We start from the raw sequence: 23,126 nt of genomic DNA on the forward strand, positions 1-23,126 counted from the left end.
GAGAAAATATGTCTAGGCTAAGGTAGCAGAAGTGAGGATGTGGATGAATCAACAGATCCGAGAGATATGAAATAAGATTCTCATCAGTATTTAGTAATCAACTCAGTATGGGCAGTGAAGGAGAAGGTTGTAGTTCTGTCCCCTGGAGCATCGCAAAAGTCTTTCCTATGACAACCCTTCAGTCATTTAAGAATAATTATCACCTTCTTTCCTTCACCCCTCAAACAAACCAATTCTTGTCCTTCAACCTGGGTACAATAAAATGCCATTCCCCAGTCCCCCTATCTCCCAGTGTTTAAGTGGGTATAGAAGGTACGTTATCTAAAATTTCTCAACAACCTACTCAAAATTCAAGAAGTAGATAAATGTATTTCTCTCTAGCCTATAAGAATTCACACCAGCCAAAAGATCTCCCTCACTGTTCAGTTCTCAAAAAAATATATTAATGCTTCTAAATCAAGAACAAAAATAAAGTCACTCAAAAATAAAGTTTAACATTTCATATTTTTGGCACTTAAAATATTCTTCTATTTGTGCTTTCCTAACATGAGCATATGACTTGCAAAGCAAAGTAGCCATAAATCAGGCTACTCTAACACCCTCTTCACAGACATTTGTCAGGAAAAATAATTAGTATACTGGCTAAGAGAACACTAATAAAGCAGTGCATTGCATTTCATTTGGTCCTTATTCAACAACTGCAAAGAGTTCCAAAGAAAAAGACAAAGAAAATTAGAATTATTATTATCCTACACCCAGCTTTCCTGATGGAGCATATTTCTTGATGCTGGCAAAACTCCTGGACCTAATCTTTATTTTTTAACCTATTGATCCTTTTCCATTTAGTGACAGACTTGTTCTGCTACAAGGGATGGGTTTCCAAATTGGCCTGAGGGATGCATGTGGGTTAGAAACAATATTGTCATTGGCCTAGTTTTGGCAGGATTGGTGGAAAGTCAGACAACTGTTATGTTTTGGAGTTGCGGGCTAATAGTGCCCTCTGTTTTCCATTTTTGCTCCCATCCACAGAATTACCAGATGGCCAAAAAGCCACTAGAACAGAAGTAATGTTCCAATACAGTGGAAAAAGACCAATCCAGTAAACACTCTAACATCCATCCAGTGACTTAAAATAGCAATCTAAATGTTCTAAAGATGAAGGGGAAAAAAAATAGAAAACATAGCAAAAACTCTTTACGCCTGACTCCTTTCACCTGAATACATGGTCTTTTCAGAGCAATACATTTACCGCAGATTCCAGCACCCTCAAAATGTCCCACCCATCTTCCCAAATGCCCAACTTGTAGCCCAGTTGGCCACAATTGTTCAAAAGATTTAGAAGACATTTCCTAAACTTCCCAGAGATTCTCGGTCAGTGGATCCAGGGTGGAGCATAGTAATCTGTAATTCTTTTTAAATACAGAATATGCTTATCAAGATGGTTCCTATTCATCATGATAGAGGGTGATTTAATGCTGCTTCCTCCTGAAGGAACATTCTTCTGTAAGGCTTGCTTTTTCTCCTGTAGGCTGGCAGAGAACAGTGGAGCCACCAACACATAAAACTACTGTTTGTGCCTGGCTAAAGACCCTGGCGATTTTATAGCATCCTGGGTATTTCATATCCATGAAGTGCCTGGGGCTCTGCATCAGGCACTCCTTGTGTTTCCTCTTCTGGAGAGGGATAAAAGAGGTCTTTTGTGAGAGGCATGTTCTCATGGATATGTAGTCACCACTAGAAAGGGAAATACGTCATTTAAAAAAAATCTTTCCGAGTGATTCTGATGGTCACATTGGGGAACTATTTAAAGGAATCTTTAATGGTCTATCTGTAGGAGAAATTTTCAAATGAGGTGCTGGTGCTAGAAATGGAAGTCATTGGTTGGGTAACTTTTCAATTTTCATACATCCTCCGCTCCTACCTCCAAGTTTCTTCCGTGCTTTCTGCTGGAAAGGGAATATAGTACACAGGGTGAGTAGGAATTGAAAAACACTGTCTTTGGAATGGAGAGTCAGGGAACTGCCTGGAGAGAAACGAAGCAAAACAAAACAAAATGCTCTCGCTCTGATAGTGTGAACTAGTTGGGTGCAAATATAACAACACCCATCTCAACCCTGGTTCATTCTATGGGGCAAGTTCTTCCTCTGCTCCTGGAAGAAATTCTGAGAAGGTGAAACTGGTTTTTCCTGGCATTTTCAGATAATAAAATCATTTTGCCTGAAAGAGTCTCATGTTACAATTAAAAGTCAAGTCAAAAACCATAGAGTTTAAAGTTAAAATTTCTCTCCTCTCCGACTGGGGATCTCCTCCCCCAGTTTGGGCCTGCACCTTCAACCTCTTCTTAGTTTCCCCTCCTGCTTCTCCATCTCTTCTCCCTCACTCAATAAGCGTCCTGTCCCCCATGCAAGATTGAAAGTGGGACTAGGCGCCGGGGTAGGAAAGGAAGAGAGGTAAGGTTACAGAGAGAAAGGTCTTACCTGACCAATATTGATGCAACCTGACCCTCTTTCCCCCTGGCTGGTTAATTCTTGCTCATGAGATGCATTAAGCGTTCTTTGAAGAGCTCCTGTCATCGCTAGAGATGTCTCACCTGCAGAACTAGGTGGATTCATTTCCTCTAGCTGGTGATTCACAATTCCCTGAGCACCTGACTTTCACTGTACACCTTCAGCCTTTTCTATTGAGGTCTCCTTGCCTTCCCTCTATCAGATACATGGGCAGGGCTTAGGGCAGTTTAAGGATGGCTTTCTCTCTCACTTGTTGCCCACATTTGATCCATGAAAAAGACTCACGTGTGATTCCCTGTCGCACCAACAAAGCAGGAAGCTTTGGCCAGAGCATCTTGCTTTTAGGTGCTTTAACCATGTGTCAGATACCAGTCCACTGTATCCCCCAAACAGCAGGGAATCCTATCAGAAACCTCAATTTATCCCTGGGAAGCCTATTTTGCTTGACTTTAGGTGAGGAGGAAGCCTCTTCCTCTTACTCCATAGCCATGAAGGCAGGGTATCAGCAGCATACTAAAAACTCTAAGATTTTTTCTTTAATCTCCAATCAGTATCTTTTGATCTCTTCCATTTCTTTCACAGATTGAATATAGGTGATCTGCAAAATCAGTTTATAGCACCATCTTCTCAAAATGTTACATGGTGCAACTATTGTCTGGAGGCCTTAGATGAAACGGGGATTTGGAGAGTCCCATTTTACATTTTGATGGCTAAAGCCCTAGTCCTTTGGACTGTCACACCAAGACGGTCAATGGATTTCCATTAGAGGATCTGAACATGCCCTGTATTCCAGTTGGCTCTTTGACATTCAAAGTCTGGGCAGACTGGCAGGCCCCATTTGCCAAGGAGCAATTACTTCTGTAGTAATTAGGTCTGAAATCATGTTGCCTGTTTGAATCAAAAGCAGTTTTCTGCACAAGATAACATTCAACCAGTGCAGACACGGAAGAGTAAATAAACAACCCATGTTTCTTCAACCAGGCACAGCACTGAATTTTACAGCAGTTAAAGATTCTAAGGGTATTAAAGATTACAAGAATGTAATCATACCAATACCAAAGAGATTTGTTAATTAAAGCCAAAATCTGGAAGTATAAGCTGAAGTTATTATTGTTTATATTATAATAGAAAAGAAAAAGAGAGACAAAGAAGGAAAAAGAGAAGAAATCTTAAATGGTAAACTGAAAAACAAAATCATAAAAATGTAAATATATTGAGGATTCTAAAAATCAACTAGTTTAATACCTTCATCTTACATAAAATAATAACAATAGTAACAAAAAACCCTACTGCGCATTTGCTGTGTTTTAAGCACTTCATAATAATGTTATCTCATTTAATCATCATATATGAAAGGCTGTGGTAGATTAGATTATTGCTCTCGGGTCTTCACTCACTCCCTTTTTCTGCCGTGTAACTTTCTGATGCACTGTAGTGGGCAGAGTACATTTCTCTACCCCATTGATACTGGGCTTGACCACGTGACTAGCATTGATCAATGAGATGTTAACACATGTCACACAAATACAAGAGTAAAGTCTGTTTTCTAATTTTGTAAATTGTGTAATTTGACTTGTCATCTTGCATTCCTGAGATTGGTGCTGGACAAGGCCAATGAAGAAACATACGGAGCAAACCTAAACTCAACCTGGAGCCTAGAGCCAAGGCTCACCAATGACATCCTGAAGCAGATCTACCCCAAAACACTTGCAGGCCCACGAACCAAGAAAACTAACGCTTGTGGTAAGCCACTGAGTTCTGGACAGTTTGGTATACGGCATTATTTTAGCAATGGCTGACTAATACAAAGGTCTAGACAAAGAGAAAGAATGTCTGCTTATCACCAAGGCTGAAATAAATTTTAAAATCCTCATATTCCCAGTTTTCTTTCATACTGCTTATTTGTCTCAGTTTAGATACCTTAGCTCTAACCTGTGCTCATTGCTGGAAGTTAAGGATTTTATTTGAAAAAGAGTTCTAAGAGTAACTCACAGAAGCTCTGAATTACTAAAAGAGCTAAAAGTTTACACACACTCACAAACAAACACACACACACGAACCTTTTTGTGGGTGCTTGCTTCACCTGAGATGTAAAGACAAACAAATGGACATCTATAATAGGTCAGCTTCAGGATGAACAATGTTAAGCTGACAAGGGTTTTTTATGCAGAATGTACCATCAACTCCCAGGACTAGAAGCATATAAAAACCTAGGCATTGGCCGGGTGCGGTGGCTCACGCCTGTAATCCCAGCACTTTGGGAGGCCAAGGTGGGCGTATCACGAGGTCAGGAAATCGAGACCATCCTGGCTAACAAGATGAAACCCCGTCTCTACTAAAAATACAAAAAATTAGCCAGTCATGGTGGCAGGCGCCTGTAGTCCCAGCTACTCGGCAGGCTGAGGCAGGAGAATGGCGTGAACCCGGGAGGCAGAGCTTGCAGTGAGCCGAGATCACGCCACTGCACTCCAGCCTGGGCAACAGAGTGAGACTCCGTCTCAAAAAATAAAAAATAAATAAATAAATAAATAAATAAAACCTAGACGTCAATCAATGGGTGTTTATTGAGTGCTTATACAATATTAGGCTGAGGGAAAGGTGGCACTTGGGAGTGGGGGTTTGAGGAGTGGCTAAAAATAAAAATATGACAGAGACCTTCCTCTGAGAAATTTTATTCTCATTCTAACAGGAACTCATAGTTTCAAACTCCAAAACACTCAGATCTGCATGGGAACTCATAATCTGTTTCAAAAATAAACGTCAAATTTGCTAACAAACAAAAACATCTACCCCCCCCCCAAAAAATAAATTCTACGGCAAACATTTACTCAATGTGAAAAAAGTAAAAGCATTAACTTTAAAATTAGAACTAAGACAAAAATGCCTGCTATCACTATGTTCACTTTATACAAGATATCAGAGCCAGTAAAATAACAAAGAAAAAAGAAGTCAAAAGTGTGATAACAGGGCCGGGCGCAGTGGCTCACATCTGTAATCCCAGCACTTTGGGAGGCCAAGGCGAGTGCATTTTCTAAGGTCAGGAGTTCGAGACCAGCCTGACCAACATGGTGAAACCCCGTCTCTACTAAAAATACAAAATTAGCCAGGCATGGTGGCACATGCCTGTAATCCCAGCTACTCAGGAGGCTGAGGCAGGTAAATCGCTTGAACCTGGGAGGTGGAGGATGCAGTGAGCCGAGATCACGCCATTGCACTCCAGCCTGGGAAACAGAGCGAAACTCTGTCTCAAAAAAAAAAAAAAAAAAAAAAAAAAGGTGTGATAACTGGAAAAGAAAAACCAACAACAACTATTATTTACAGACTATATGGCTGTATATATAGAAAACTAGAAAGAATATATAATGTTGGAACCATAAAAAATTTTAAATAGCCTGGTATAAGATTATTGGTGTGAAGATCAATATTAAAAAGGCAACTGCATTTTATTTTTTTATTAAGTTTTTAAAAAACTTTTACTTTAGGTTAAGGGCTACATTAGCAGGTTTCTTATATAGGTAAACTTGTGTCATGGGGGTTTGGTGCACAGATTATTTTATTACCCAGGTAAGAAGTACAATTATAGTTTTATATACCAGAAATAGACCTTTAGAATGTATAATTTTTAGGGCCAGGTGTGGTGACTTACGTGTGTAATCCCAGCACTCTAGGAGGCCAAGGCAGGCAGATCAGTTGAGGCCAGGAGTTCAAGACCAGCCTGGCCAACATGGTGAAACACTGTCTCTACTAAAAATATAAAAATTAGACAGGTGCGCTGGCATACTCCTGTAGTCCCAGCTACTCAGGGGGCTGAGGCGTGATAATTGCTTGAGCCGGGGAGGTGGAGGTTGCAGGGAGCTGAGATCACACCACTGTACTCCAGCCTGGATAACAGACTATGAATCCATCTCAAAAATATAATATGTAAATAACTTTTTAAAATACCACTTAAAATCCAACAATAAAAGAAAGTTGTGTGAATAAACTTAACAAAAGCTTCCCAAGATTTCTATGAAGAAAAACATAATACCTTACTGGAAGGTATGAAAGATAACTTACATAAATTAGAGACATACCATGTTCATGAATTATATGAATGGGTATGTATTATAACAATGTCAATTACCCCTAATTATTCTATACATTCAATTTAATTTCAGTCACAGTCCAATAAGGTTTTTAAGGGACATTAAAAGCTAATTTTAAAAATCTCATGTAGAATTAATGGACAGATAGAAAGATGGATAGTTATGTGACAAGGAAAAATAATAAAATGTGAATTATAGAATCTAGGTGGTGGGTTCATGAGTGTTTGTTTACTGTAAAATCCTTTTAACTCTACTTTTGGACTTTTAATAGCAAAATGTTTCGGTGGGGCGAAAATCATTTGGAAAAGCCAATAGCTAAGAAAAGCCCAGATGCTCCTAAAAAGGAAGAACAAAGTGCTTTACCACATGGGAAAGCTTTGAGTGAAAGTTATTAAGACAGTGTGGTATTGGTGTGAGAACAGACAACTGAATCAACAGAATATGATACAGACCAGGCATCTATAAAAACCTAATTTATATCAGATCCGACATTAGAGATCACTGGAAAAAGGATAGACTATTCAGTAAATGGTGTGAGGAAAATTGGTTATCCATATGGAAAAGAAAACATTGAAGACAAAACTTTAAAACTTTGAAGAAAACGGTAAGAGAATGTCTTTTAAATATCTTTATAAAATAGTAAGTTTTTAATAGCAAAAAGGTATAACTCATAAAGGAAAAGACTGATCAATTTTATTACATTAAAATTTAAAACTGCTATTCAACAAAAGATGGCATCAAGAGAGTAAAAGATTATCCTGGAATCTGCAAAGAATTATTTTCAACTCATATAACTGAAAACAGATTACTATCCATATTTTATAAAGTACTCTTATAAATCCTTGAGAAAAAGACAAACAACCCTACAGCAAAAAATGGGCAAGTGCAGAAGGATGAAAGGATGAAAAATCTAAAAAGCCTATCCAGGAGGAAAGAAATACACAAACTCCGTTAGGAAAATTAACACTTTTAGTGGTCCTCAACCTTAAAAGAATCAAGCTAAAACAAAAGTGGCACGTGCTTATGATATACTGTGGTAAATTTGCAAATTTCCAATAAATTATAATCTAGAAGCTTACAAACCACACAGGACTTCATGAAGACTTATTTATTACTCTACCAAAAAAAAAGTATGAATTATGGCTAAGTATGCCTTTCTGTCCTTGGAAAGACAGGAAGGGAGACAAAATCCTAACCAAATGTCCTTTTTTTCTCCCTGCCCTCCTTTCTTCTTTCCTTCCTTCCTTTCTTTCTTCCTTCATCCCTCTGCTCCTTCCTTTTCATGTTCCTTCTCTCCTCCTTCTATCCTTTCTCTCTGTCCTTCTGTACTAGTTTTCTAATACTGCATAACAAATTACAAAAAACTTATCTGGGTGCAGTGGTGCACATCTTTAGTCCCAGCTACTCAGAAGGCTGATGTGGGAGGATCGTTAGAGCCCAGGAGTTTGAGGCCAGCCTGGGCAACATAGAAAGACCCCATCCTTAAAAACACAATAACAACAAAAACCCTTAACAATACAAAACAAAATTTGTATTTCACAAGGTCCGTGAGTCAGGAGGCCAGTAACAGATTAACTGGGCCCTCTGTTCAGGGTCTCACCAAGCTGAAAGTAAGCTGTCAGCCAGTGCTCTGATCTCATCTGTGACCCAGAGTTCCCTTCCCAACTTATTCAGATTGTTGTCAGAATTTAGTTCCTTTCATCGATAGGACTAAGGGTCCGATATACTTGTTTGGTGTTGGCTAGGAGTAACTCTCAGCTCCTAGAGACTGCCCTCAGGTCCTAACCCTCCTACAAGGTGCAGCTTACTTCCTCAAAGACAGCAGGACAATCTTTCTCATGCTTCAAATCTCTCTAACTTCATTTAAGAGCTCACCTGATTAGGTCAGGCCCTCCTAGGATATCCCTTTTGATTAACACACATTCCACTGACTAGAGACCTTAATTAAGCCAGAAACCACAACTTACTTAAAATGCCTGCAGCATAAAGTGACAGGTGGCCATGAGTAGGAGAAAGCTAGAGAAATAAAGGCCGAATCACAGAGGACTTTACAAACCACATATGGAATGTGACCTTCATCCCAGCAACAGTTAGAAACCAATGAAGGGCTCGAAGGTTTTTAAGAACAAAAATGTCAGAATCAAATGGTCAAATCTGCACTTTAGAAAGATGGCTCCTAGGGGGCAGTAAGGAGGAGAAAGAGGGAGGTTCCACTTGAACATGTATTTGTGGGATGGAAGGGGAGCATGCGACAAAAATAACTCTAGAAGCTGCCCTCCAGATACTATGCCATGCCCTTAGAAATTCTTTAATTTGAAAAACAATTGCTGGGCATCTATTCTACACCCAGAGACAAAGCTTATAACCAGAAAAACAGTCATATGTCCGTCTTCTCCTAACATGCCACAAAAGTACATGCATGGCTTTTGAAAAAATAGTTGAGAGAGGGCAAAAGTCAATAAGCAGAAGGGAATAAAATTTAGGGGAGAAGGTTAGCACACCAAAATGTATACTGTATCTTCACTTATGGTTTCCACTTAGGATGAAATATTCTTAAATTTTTTTGAAGTCAAAGGGGTACAAGAGACTTGGTCAGTTACAAAGACATCGGGTCCACAGGATAAAATTGTTTAGGGGACGAACCAACATTCCAGAGAGTGAGACTCAGCAAAACTTTTCACGTGGATCATCTGCATTATTTTAAGTAGTAAACTAAGAGCCAGAAGAGGTCAAAATGAGGGAGTGAACCGTACGCAGCAGGGTTTGCAGAAAAAGGTCTCCTGATGAAGGGAAGACAGACTATAGCTCTGCAGAGAGGAGGGGCAAATCCTAGTAATGAATTTATCTCTATACACGGCGTTCGATTCTTTCTCATTTGATTTGTCAAAGGGCTTAGGGGTTATCTTGTGATTGGAGAGGCCCGCATGTATAATAAATTGCTAACTTCATCTCTTGACTGACTTGTAAATCTTGAATCTTTTCAGGGATTAACTACTTGCTAAATTCATTTATCAAAATTAAAACTAGGTTTTCAGAATGCTGCCCTCCAAATCCCAAGAAACTACGAAAGATTAACCTTTCGCAGAGCCTACCAGGCTGCGCACCAGTGGGTGACATCAACACAAGTGATTAATGGTAGGTATCTAAGGTCTGGGGGAGATGCTGACAGACATTCCCCCCACATGATGGCATAAGTCAGCTACTAATCAACCTAAGAAAACACACACCCTGATACTCTTCATACTAATGAAGCATTTCCGATTAATATTTAGAACATCCATAGGAATTCTGTTTTGCACTAGAACCAGAGGTTTTAACAAGTGTATCAAACCTCCTGAATGTTGTAAAACAGAATTCATTAACTCAGCCATTTTTAGTCATTCTAGAAGCATCAGGAGCAGCGGCAGCATTAAACCACAAATCCAGAGTTGTAGCAATTCCGTGATGCTGTTTTGAAAACAGAGCTGTCGCTAACATTTTTTATACCAGGGATCCTTGCACCATTTGAGCCATATACAACCCATGTGCTCATCATAAAGAAGCGCACCCCTCTCTGTTGTCTTTCTCCCTTGTCTATTTACAGCCTGTGGTGTCATCTTGAGGCCTTAGAAGCATTTCATCCAAATATCCACATTCATGCAAAATGTTCCAACACCTTCCCAGTACAATCCTTGACATTTTCTCTTCCCTCCCTGAGTGGCACATGCTGTGAACCTGCTCCTGCTTGCATCTGAAATGGCAGCTGGGCTAGTTAATGGTCCCCTTAGAGCCTCTACCTCCATTATTCCTCTAAAACAAACTCTTTGCCCCAGTTCATAACAGCCATGATGATGCCCTAAAGAAAGTGACACTGAGACTTTGACTCCCACTAAAGGGTACAGGTTAGACCCAGATGGAGGTATAAAATGGCATGAGGGCCAGGCATGGTGACTCACGCCTGTAATCCCAGAATTTTGGGAGGCTGAGGCGGGCAGATCACCTGAGGTCAGGAGTTCAAGACCAACCTGGCTAACATGGTGGTCTCTACTAAAAATACAAAAATTGGCTGGGCATGGTGGTGCATGTCTGTAATCCCAGCTACTTGGGAGGCTGAGGCAGGAGAATCGCTTAAATCCAGAAGGTGGAGGTTGCAGTGAGCTGAGATCCTGCCATTGCATTCCAGCCTGGGTGACAAGAGGGAAACTCCGTCTCAAAAAATAAAAAGTAAAATAAAATAAAAATAAAATGGCATGGGCCATTTTATTTAATACAATATCAAAGTATTCCCAGATTCCCTTAACTGTACTTCATGGAATTACTCCCTCTGAATTTTCTAAACCAGTGGTGAGCAATCTTTTCTTTTTCCCTTGGGGACTACTAGCTTACAGGATAATCATTTAACAGGGGATCCTAAGAATACAGGTCATACTAATTCCATTCATTTTATAAGCATCTGATAAAGCCAGGATTACTAAGCATTTATGGCTACCATGCACCGTGTGAAGCAATTTATATACATTATTTCTACCAGTCTTTACAACAATTCTCTGAGATACGTTCAATTACCAACATCCATTTAAACATGAGGAGACTGAGGCACTACAGCGTAAGTAACCTGCCCAAAGCTAGCGAGTGCCAAGAGCGGGTCAGACCCTGGGCTGCCTGGCCCCAAAGCCTGGGCTGTTCTCACTGATGACTGCCTTCTCTTTCACCAACGGTGAAGCCCACAGTAGGCCCTGGAGTCACGTGGATGACAAGTCACATGGATGCATAAGATAATATTTCTGCTCCACCACCACCTGGGGCTTATATTCCAATAAAAACAGGTTAAAACCTATTACAGAGCTAAGAACAGAGTTATAGTCCAGCATGGAGGATGCAGATATGAACTAGCCTAGAAGACTGAAGAAATATTCCCCAGAGGAGTGACCTTCAAGCCGTGAACATGATAAGAGAGTATTCAAAGCAGAACAGGCACCATCCTAAAGCACACTGTTAGAAAACGGCACGTGCTAGGAAAGGCAAGAAGCTTGACCTGACTGTAATAGTGGCAATAGAGGCAGGAAGAGGAAAGGAAGGAAGAGGAGGAGAGTGACAGGAAAAGGTTAGGTTAGGCCCTAGTGGCAATGCTTAAGAGTCTAAATATTATTTTTCAGGTAAGGACACACATTGTTTCTGAGCAAAAGCATTGCATTATGAAGCCTGACTTTTGGGGGTTTTTAAAGGAATACTAACCACGTGGAAGTGTGGTAGAGAGAAAGGCCAGAAGCAGAGACACCTGTTTGGAGTCCAGGACAACAGTGAAAGCAGGTGGAAAGGCAACACCAGACAAGGTACATGTCAAAGTGTCTCCAATGGACTTATCACCATATTTTATACCATGTACTTATTTATTGATTTATTTTCTGTCTCCCACAAAATTATATGCTCCATGAGAGTAGGGATTTTTGCTGAATTCTTAGTGCTGAGGACATTGCCTTACAGAACCTCCATACGTGAAGTAAACTAGAAGGAGTTTAGGGGTTGGTTGGATTTAATACACGAGAGAGTGGAGTGACTGACAGATTGCTATAAAATTTCTAGCCTGGGAAACTGGATGGATCATGACAGAGATCAAGAATACAAGACAGAAAGGTTTTGAAGTATCTACAGGATTCCAGATTGACATATGTGGAAAGCTGTTGGAAGTTTGGGACTGGAGCACAAGAGAAAGGTGGAGACTGGTTTCAGAGATTTTGGGATCATCAGTATAGAGTCAGAGATGGTGCTGAAGCTATGGAAGCAGAAAAAAAAAAAAAAAACAGAGCCTACGAGGAGAACAGTGGAGAGGAGCAGAAAAACTATGAGCAAACAGAACATTTATGAGATAGGAGAAGCCAGCAAAAGAAACAAGGAAGAAATAATGAGAAAGATAAAAGAACTGGGAGAGAAGGGTGTTCCTGAAAACACCAGAGGAAAGCGTCCTGAAAAGCAGAACCCAGTGCATTTGGGGACAATCAGATGTGCTATTGACTATACATAGGTAAAAGAGAAAGAAGATAGAAAATAGACCATCTGTATTTAGAAACCAGATGATCATTACAATCTTTATAGAGGACATTGTGGGGCATGGAGGGGAGGACTCATTGTGAATTGCTGAAAGTTACAGAGAAGGCAGGAATAGGGCTACCACCAGCTCACTAACCCATTTGTGCAAATTAGAGAAAAACACCCCTTCCTGGCAGAGGCACAAAGGCACAGAGGCTGACAGGTGGAGCACCCCTTCCTCTTGAGCTGAGTTCCTTTGTGCAGAGTGTAGCCTGCCCAACATCATGCAGTGGCCCTTGCCGGGATTCAGACAAGGAATTTGTTTAAAATAGTGAGACCAGAATGCCAGGACCAGTGAAGAAGTCAATCTGAGATAATGAGAAAAGATGGAGTATGGTGCAGGAGGAGATAGAAAAATAAAATGCACCTCAGAGTTTAAAAAGCATGGTAAATGTTTAAAACAGAAAAATATAAAATTTATTAGAGGCAAGGAAAATGATGATCTAACCCACATTGATAGTTCGCCTGAGGCTAAATACTAGTGCCACAAATTGTACAGGTATATAATTTTTTTTTTCTGCAACGTTCAGAAGCCCAGCAACAGGAACAAAGAAAGCAAGTTGTTAGTTTCATCTTAAGTTTTTTTGGAAAATTACAAAATGCTTCACTACCCATTTTAAAAGTTGACAGCAATCAGAAAAATCCAGACAGAAGGAAACTACAGAAAAATAACTGTTCCCTTAACAAATAAATTGCAAGTTGAAAAAAAGAGACAGAAAGTGGAAACCTGTAGAATAAAAAATATTAAGAGAAAAACCAACCAACCACAAATTGAACTTTATTTGAATGCTGATTCCAATGGACACATTATAAAATTATTTTTAATTGACATTAAGGGGCAGTTGGAAATTGGAACTTTAACTGGATTTTGTGATACTAAGAAATTGTTACTAGTTTTAGGAGCAATACTGGCATCATGATTAGGTTCAAGAGTCCTCACGAATGATAGACATATACAGATATATTTATAGATGGACTTGTTACTGAACTAGAACTTGCTTTCAAATAAAATAGGAAGCAGGAAAGTGAGTGGAATACAGGTGAAATAAGAGGGGCCATGAACTTATGACCTTGAATCTGGATGACTGACCTATGGTGAAGGCTGTGATTGGTTCCTATGATAGGTTCATAAGATTTATTATACTATTCTGTGCACTTTCATATAGGTTTTAATTTTTCTATAATAAATTCTGTTGAATGTAGTGACAAAACTAAATTCTACTCAGTGAATAATGGAAAAATTCCACTAGTTCTAGTGATGGCCAGTTAAGGAGATAACATAAGAAGTGACGGAGAGAAAAAATTTCAAAAGAGGGATACATAAATTAGAAAACAGCAGAAAAATGTAAAAGACAAAATACAGAGAGATAAAGCCATAAACACGAACAGAAAAAGAGGGCACTATCAGAGTGAAAGCAACACGAATTTAAAGACTCAAAAACAGACGTGAAATTACATTACCACCTTGTGGTCTTTTAGGATATTGCCCCTAAATACTCAAACGATGATGTTTTTTCACACCTGTAGGCATTTGTGGGGGTATCGTCCCTATGCTTGAGCCAGGTGTAATTTAGTTAAAGGCCATATCTAAGCTTCAGATTGGAGATTTCTCATTTGTGATATAAACTTTTTTGACTCTTGTAATATTTTCAGACTCTACCCCCACTTGTTACAAGGTCTCAATATTTCTATGCTTCATTGTCCCAAATTTCTCCCTTTATATATTCAGGGTTAGCTTCCAATTTGGTATTTCAAGACTTTATTAACAAATTCTTATTCACCTTGTGCAAATACTTAATGATTTTTTTTTTTTTTTTGAGATGGAGTCTTGCTCTGTCAGCAGGCTGGAGTGCAGTGGCGTGATCTCCGCTCACTGCAACCTTCGCCTCCCAGGTTCAAGCGATTTTCCTGCCTCAGCCTCCCAAGCAGCTAGGACTACAGATGCCCACCACCACGCGGTGGCTCACGCCTCTAATCCCAGCACTTTGGGAGGCGGAGGCGGGTGGATCATGAGGTCAAGAGATCAAGACCATCCTGGTCAACATGGTGAAACCCTGTCTCTACTAAAAATTCTTAATAATTTCTTGCCTTTGGTTTTATAGTATTTTTTTTTCCCGAGATGAAGTCTTGCCCTGTCGCCCTTTACCATTATATCTCCTGCCTGACTGATCTTATAATAATTTCTGACTCTTATATTTTTGAGCATTCTACTCACCTTTCTCGTACCTTCTCAACTCCATAGCAGTTACTTTTCTTACAGCATGTGACAAAGCAGCATAATATATTCATATAATGTGGCACCGTAAGACAGGAAAGGATTGGACTGTCGAACCAAAAGGAATCTATGGCTGTAATGGCCCCGCTATTCAGCCAGATGACCCAAGCCAGGACATTCTATCTCTCTTATACTCAACAGTCCAAGTAGCCCAAATGCTGTTACCATTCTCCCGTATTATCTTTTAAATTCACCCTCCTGTCCTCTCCTCCTGTGTGAGCCCCTGCAGTCGTCATCTCTGGCATGGATTGATGCACTAGACTCCTAGCTAGCCCCCCTATTTCCAGTCCAGAGCCCCTCCAACTGACCCTCCACACTGCACCAGCGACTTCTCCAAAATGCACATGGAATCATGTGACTTTCCGCTTAATATCTTCCAGCACTTCTTAACACCCACAAGAATACTAAATGCTAACAGCCAACTTCTTAATAATACAACTCCTGCTGCTTTCTAGGATCATTCACTGCTGTTCCCCCAACTTACACAGGCTGCTGCAGTCAAACCAGGCCTTGCTGTTCCCAACTAGGCCACTGCATACTCCATACTTCCTTGCATTGGTACAAGCTGTATCCCTGTCTGAAAACCCACTTTTATGCCAGGTTAACTCCCAATCTTGATTAGTCTTAATTCAGACTTAACACTCATGACTCGGCTCACTCCCCGACTGAGTATTCCCACAGCATTCCCACACTATTACACTTAACTCCCTGTATTGTAATGATGCATTTACTGGTCTCTCTCTAACCCCCTACCCCCAGCTCCCCAAAACTCCAAGGCAGGGTAGAGACTGAACTGTGCCGTATTTATTTCAGAAGTCCCAGAACCAAGCACAGTGCCCAGTAAGGCATGGGTATATAAGGAAAATTGGCTGCCTTCTACTCTGCAGCTGTTTGTAGGAATTTGATCTCCACAAGATACAGGTGCCCAGAGCTTTAATGAAGAAAAGGTGATACATGACCGGGCGCGGTGGCTCACACCTGTAATCCCAACACTTTGAGAGGCCTAGGCAGGCAGATCAACATAAGACCAGGAGTTTGAGACCAGCCTGGCTAACATGGTAAAACCCCATCTCTACTAAAAATACAAAAAATTCGTTGGGTGTGGTAGTGCACACCTATAATCCCAGCTACTAGGTAGGCTGAGGCATGAGAATTGCTTGGGCCTGGGAGGCAGAGGTTACAGTGAGCCGAGATTGTGCCACTGCACTCCAGCCTGGGTGAAAGAGCAAGACTGTCTCAAAAAAAAAAGGAAAAAAAGAAGGAGATACCATTTGTGGCTTAGCACACTGGGCAGGTATTTCTTAATGATGATTAGCTACTGTTAGCAAGGGTTCTCAAAGTTCAGGTAAGAGTAAAAATTTAAGTCTTTCAGAAGTAAGTACAACAAAATATATCAGAAACATGCATATCATTTGACCCATAATTACACTTGTAGGAAGTGAAATTGACATTGAGCACAAAGATTTGAATATAATACTGTTTTTCACAGCAGTGTTAATATGACGGGAAAAAAAAGAAAACTAAAAACCTAAAATGTCCAGAATAGTCACTTACCAAATTTAATCATGGTATAACATATAATAAAACTCAGGCAGCTATTAAAAATGAAATGAACATTTTTCTGAAAAGCAAAACAAATGTTATAAAACAACTGTGGTCAGTTTTTTAGTGTGCATCTGTATGTGCATGTGGGTTCATTTCTGTCATGGCCTAATGCAATAAACTTATGTACGTACATGACATTCACAGACAAACAGATAGCCAGCATAATGAAAGGCTGGAAAATACTTAGACCAAAATGAAAATAGGGTTATAAATAATTTAATTTTTGGTTTCTCTGTAGTTTCTGATTTTTCTCCAGTGAACAAGTATCACTTTTGTAATAATAAGGGGGAGAGGGAGGTAATAAAGGTTACATTTTTAAGAGAAGAAGAAGAAGAAAAGAAAGGAGGCTGCTAAGTCCCTAAGGCCATCAAGCAAGGAGACTATAGGAAGCTCACCTGAATTTTAAAAAGCATCTGAATCTTAATAACAGAAAGACCTATAGAGTTTTACAGAAGGTTAAGCCAATTGGTTACGTGTGCCTTAGTGTCAAGTCCTCAAATCAATATGTACTTGAGGTCAATGTCAGTGAATGGAAATTATTTGGAGAGGAGGGAGGTAGGGGAAAGAGGTGATATCTGTCAATATTATGGGTCAGACTATTCACATAACCCTTCTTCCTTTTGTTGCCCCACTCCACCCCACCCCACCATTAGACCTCCACTCTTACTACAGGGACTTGGAGAATACTAAAGACTTCCCTTCTTCATGGAGAAAAGAAGGATATCTGTGGAAGTAGCACAAGAAGAATATCTACGCCATACGCCCACCCCTCTATCTGGATCTACATCTCCAGCCTTGTACTTCCCTCCCCTAACTAGAGGACAGATTAATTCTTTCCAAGTGCTTAGAAGTTTGCATTTAGATTTCATCAAAAATTTTCCACTGATTGATTTACAAATCAAATATTTAACACAAAGAACCTCTGGTCTCATTAGAATAAATATAAATAAATATAAAATAGTTGTGTGGAGAATTATTTTGCTCAGACCAAAAAAAATCACTAAAACCATAATAGATGAAAGCTGAAGATAAACAAATGGAGACACCAAGAGTACACTGAGTTTTCATGAACTTCAGCTATGATGTTGAAAAGGGTGCAGGTAATGGAAAATATTTATTGTTATCACGTTTGTTTTAAGAAGAGACATTTGCATTTCCCGTCTTATGGGGAACATTATTAAGAGGAAAATAATTGAACAAGAGAGGACATAAAGGAAGTCACTAGTATTGAATGGGATAAAGAGCATTTTTACTTCTGAGGCTGAAGAAAAGTAAATGAGGAGGATCCATAATATTTTTAGTTTTGAGGATGGAATGCAGTGGGATATTTTAATTGTTTGTGAAATTAGAGGCAAGATCAAATGCTAGGGAAAGAGGGGTACAAGGGTCAGACAGTGGTTTTAGAAGTATCACATGTTTTTGGGAAAAACGCAGCAGATAATGTCTTCTTGGGAAATATGTGTTGTCCCAGGTGATGTTCTCTGGGGAGCAGAGACTGAAAAGGAGTAGAGAGTACAAAAGTTCATCAGGGAGTAACACCTATGAAGAGGAATTGTGTCTTATGAGGGGCTCAGTTTGCTTTCTATTGTTAGCTGGTCAGAGCTTCAGAGGCAGCAGATGAGGCTTGGTAGGTAGGAACTCAAATAAGAGCCTACAAAGAGCCTCCATCCTTGCTAACGTTACCACTTCATTCATGTGCTCATCATGTTAGCCCTAGGGTGGCCACTGATGAAAGTAAGTAGACAAAATGGCTTGGCTAATATGAAATGGCCAAGCCATTTTGTCTACTTAGTTGTTTAGTGGCTCGTCCATGGTGGATTCCATGTTTGGGGCATGTTAGTGTATGACAGAAAGATCCTTAAACTTTGTGCCTACTCCCATATGTCTAACTCTATGTCTCTCTCCCAGATCTTGTCACTAATCTTCACATCTTCTTTCCTTCCATCTCTGACCAGCTCATCATTGCCCATGAGTCCTTGTATAGCATAACCTCCTTCCACACAAACTGGATAACCTAATAAACCACCCAAAACTCTGTCCACTAGGAATATTTTCCTTCACTACTGTCTTTCAAGACCATCCTGAGTGGAGCAGTAATTCAGCTGCTATCCACATCCAGCTTACACTCGTATGAAGCCACCTGTTTATAAAGCACGCCCAGGCTTTCTCCTTTACCTTCAGCTGGTCACGTAAGACCTCCCATATATAAAATTGGGGAGGGGTGATGGTGCCAATACGATGAACAGTATAGAGGGATGGGTTAACCACCCATTCAACCTGCTTTTATCTCCTATCCTGTTCATGTCTAGGAAACCCCGGTTTCCTATTTTAAATTTAAAATGAATTGCCACTGGGCCCATCTGAGTTTTTAATCTGGTAGGACCAGCAGAATCCAGATCATGATGGCCAGTTCAAAATGCGTAATAACTGGGGGCCCATAATCAAGTGCTCCATCTCTTGATTATTTGGGGTCCAGTAGCATACCAACAGCTATTTTTCAGAAGGCAATTAATTCTATGCTGCAGATGGCAACACTACTCCAAAACCTAAGGGGCCTGATTTGACATTCCTCCACTGGGAGAAATTCCGTATTACATCTTTTTCCACCATTGACATCGCCAACATCATAGGGTCTACCAACCATATCGTTTAAGTGTCCAGGCTACTTTCACCATAGGCTTGACTTGTTGAAAAGTTCTTATCAGCTCTAAGCCCCACTCAAATCTGACAGTCTTCCATATCATCAACAATATGGGGTGAAACAGTATTCCTAGGTGTAGGATATGTTGCCTCTGCAATTCAAAGAGATTTCCTACACACTATGATTTCTTCTTTGTAGGCAAAGATGCACAATAAAACATTTTGTCTTTTACTTTGGAGGGGGTGTCCCAGCATGATCTTTACCACTGAACCCCTAATTATTTTAAGTCACAGGTCCCTAAATCTGCTTAAGGATTATCACATATGTGCTTTGCCAAGGCCTTTAGCATGTTAGCTACCTCTTGTTCATCCTGCCGGATCAGCAGGATGTCACTGATGTAATGGATTGGTATGATGATTTCTGGGGTATCCAGATGGTTTAGATCTATCTGGAATATATTATGGCACATCATGATGATGTTAACAAAGCCTTGGCATATGGTTGACTCCCCATGCAGTTTAGTGGGTCAAAACGGAGAAATGAGAACCGAAACTCACGAGGGTCTTGGTCTAGTCTTGGGGCATCCCACCTGGATGGCAGTTCCAATCTCAGCTGGTCACAGTACCATAAAGAGACTTTTAAAATTACCTAGATGGTACAGGAAAGCATGGGGACCACTGCGGGGGCTCTATGTGCTCACATCTAATGATGATAATAGTCTCCATCATTCTCAACTGGTCAAACTCCCTAGGCTGTTACTTCAAGCTTGTTGATTGTGTTGATAATCATGACCCCTCATTTCTGGCAGTTAAGCACCACCATCTGGCCTCTATGCTTCAGAGCACTCTGTGCCTCCCTATAAAACGTAACCTTCTGATGTGTCTTCTGGCCTTATATATACAATATTATATGTTCAGCCTGTCCACTGTTCTCAATCCTTTACTGTAATATCTTTTACTAATGTATGTCATAGCAATTCGGGAATTTCAGCCTCATTCATGTGGGCCATCATTTTTTGCCCTTGTAGCAAGTTTGCATCATCCCCTGAAGCCCTTATCAGAATGTTACATTGCATATCCCAACAGAGTACCATCAAGTCAATAAATTCATTGTAAGTTACCAAAGAGACCAGCTCTGTTATTTAGTTTTCAATTGTTTGCTAATTGACTTCAGCTTTTCTTTATCCATCTACAGATTATCAATGCAATTTATAACAACAATTCAATTCAATTATCTTTATATTTATCATTCCCCTTATTCATTTCAAATTCCTGAATAATCACACTACACCAATGGATTTCAATCCACTAGCACACCATCCTAGTTCATCATTAGTGAAAGTAGGTCACGTGTTGCTTAACCATGAGGATATGTACTGAGAAATGCGTTGTTAGGCAATCTCATTGTGTGCACATCATAAAGTGTAACTACAGAAACCTAGATGATACAGCCTACTACATACCTAGGCTATGTAGCACAGCCTATTGCTCTTAGATTACAAACATGTACAGCTGGTTACTATACTGAATACTGTAGACAATTGGAACACAGTGGTATCTGCGTATATAAATATACCTAAACATTAAAAACCTACAGTAAATATATGGTATAAAAGATACAAAGTAATACACCTGTATAAGGTACTTTCCATGAATGGAGGTTTCAGGACTGGAAGTCGTTCTGGGTGTCAGTGAATGAGTGGTGAGTGAATATGAAGGCCTACGTCATTACTGTATACTGCTGTAGACTTTATAAACACTGTAGAGTTAGGCTACACTAGATGTATTTTAAAATATTTTTCTTTCTTCAATCATAAATTAACTTTAGCCTAGTGTAACTTTTTCACTGAATAAACTTTTTTTTAACTTTTTGACTCTTTTATAATGCTTAAAACAATCATATTGTGCAACTGTACACAAATATTTTTTCTTTATATCCTTATTCTATATGCTTTTTACAATTTAAAAATTTTTTTTTAAACTTGTTTGTTAAAAACTAAAACACAAACACACACATTAGCCTAGGCCTACACAGGGTCAAGATTATCCAGAATAAGCCATATGAATTTTTCAGCTCCATTATAATCTTATCTTATGGGACCACCATTATATACGTTGTCCATCATTAACCAAAACATTGTTATGTGGTACATTCCTTATGAAATAATGATAACATATATTTAGTAACATTATACAATGATAATAAAAAATTATATCCCAGTAAAATTATAACTTATGTCCATTAGGAGATATATGATGAGGACATACATTATTGTTTGTGGTGTCGAAAAGTTACAGGCAACCTGAGTGTCCATCACTGGGAGAAAGGATAGGTGAAATGTTTTCGATGGAAACTAAATGATTGTGCAGCTACCAGAAACAACACCTTAGAAATACAGATTCACAGAGCTACAAAAAGTAATCTTGAAAATATAGTGCTTGGTGAAAAAAGTGAGAATAAGAATGCAATAACTAATGTTATGTGAATTTAAATGGCCATAAAACTATACACATATTGTAAAACTACATTCAAATTTCAAAATATATACAATAAAATGGCTGCTTATTAGGAGCAGTGGAAGAAGAGTGGAAGGCATGGGTAAAAGGGAAATGAATAAATAAATTAGAGAGCAAACTGACTAGGAGTGCTTTGCAAGGACAAACAATGTTAACATGGCTTTAACAGAAGAGTATGATTAACTCAGCTCCCTATTAATGAAGTCCATTGCCCTTAAAGGTGCAGTCTACAATGGCGACTCTGGAATTGGGGAGCATTGTAGTGCCCAACCTGGTTTTTACTAACTCTGTTTTTAGACTCTCCCTTTCATCACCTAGCCTTGTTTCCACCTGAATTGACACTCCCTTAGCTAACAGAGCCAGACAGACTCCATCTTGGCTCTTTCACTGGCAGCCCCTTCCTCAAGGACGTAACTTGTGCAAGCTGACTCCCAGCACATCCAAGAATGCAATTAACTGATAAGATACCGTGGCAAGCTATATCCGCAGTTCCCAGGAATTCGTCAGATTGATAACGCCCAAAGCCCCGGGTCTATCACCTTGTAATAGTCTTAAAGCCCCTGCACCTGGAACTGTTTACTTTCCTGTAACCATTTATCCTTTTAACTTTTTGACTACTTTACTTCTGTAAAATTGTTTCAACTAGACCCTCCCCGCCCGCCTGCCCCCCCCTCCCCCCCCCCCGCCTCCTTCCTAAACCAAGGTATGAAAGTTAATCAAGCCCCTTCCTCGGGGCCGAGAGAATTTTGAGCGTTAGCCGTCTCTCGGTCGCCGGCTAATAAAGGACTATTAATTCGTCTCAAAGTGTGGCATTTTTCTAACTCGCTCAGGTACAACAGCATCAACTAGCAAAATTGTCACGAGGCAGGGCCAGCCCCAGAGGCAGGAGTGGTTGGATATATCCAAGTCTAAGAACTGGCTGGATATTGGTGAGAGAAAAATGGTGATGGCCAGTAGTTAAAGATGCTGGCAGGAGGACCTGAGGTGACATGCCAGAGTCTAGCCTACATAATAATAGGCCAAAAGGGGGATATTTGGACAGAAATGAATGCGGTCCAAAGTCTGGAGGTTTTACGAGGTAAAAGAAAAGGTGAAGTGAAAGGAAAAAAAAAAAAATGAAAAAAGCTGGATGAATAGAAAAGCATAGCCAAAGATTGATATTAGTTTTTACATTTCAGTGGTGATGCATTTTACAGGTCAGGAGTTAGGCACAGATTATGACTAGCCACATGGGATGTTGATGTAAAATGGAAATGAATAATACTAAAATTTGAAGAGGCCCAGGCGCTTTCAGCCTGAGTTGCTGGAAGGGTCATTCTCAAGTAAGCTGCCTGTGGTAATAGCAGCAGTAGGAGACTGGGATTCAGAGATACTAAAGCTCTTCATGAGGAAGAAAGAGCGACCAGAATAGGAAATGACCAATAGGAAAGA

General features: G+C 39.8%; 1 protein-coding gene and 1 pseudogene across 4 annotated transcripts in view; both read right to left on the reverse strand.

Moving 5' to 3' along the window:
- LOC107967561 (small ribosomal subunit protein eS27-like) lies at positions 1–5,743 on the reverse strand (annotated as a pseudogene).
- Positions 1–23,126, reverse strand: part of LOC134807485 (uncharacterized) — a 494,061-nt gene that overhangs the window by 461,301 nt on the left and 9,634 nt on the right. The gene's annotated exons all lie outside the window — the stretch shown is intronic.

The sequence above is a fragment of the Pan troglodytes genome, chromosome 10 (assembly GCF_028858775.2).
Source record: "Pan troglodytes isolate AG18354 chromosome 10, NHGRI_mPanTro3-v2.0_pri, whole genome shotgun sequence".
Taxonomy (NCBI): Eukaryota; Metazoa; Chordata; class Mammalia; order Primates; family Hominidae; genus Pan; species Pan troglodytes.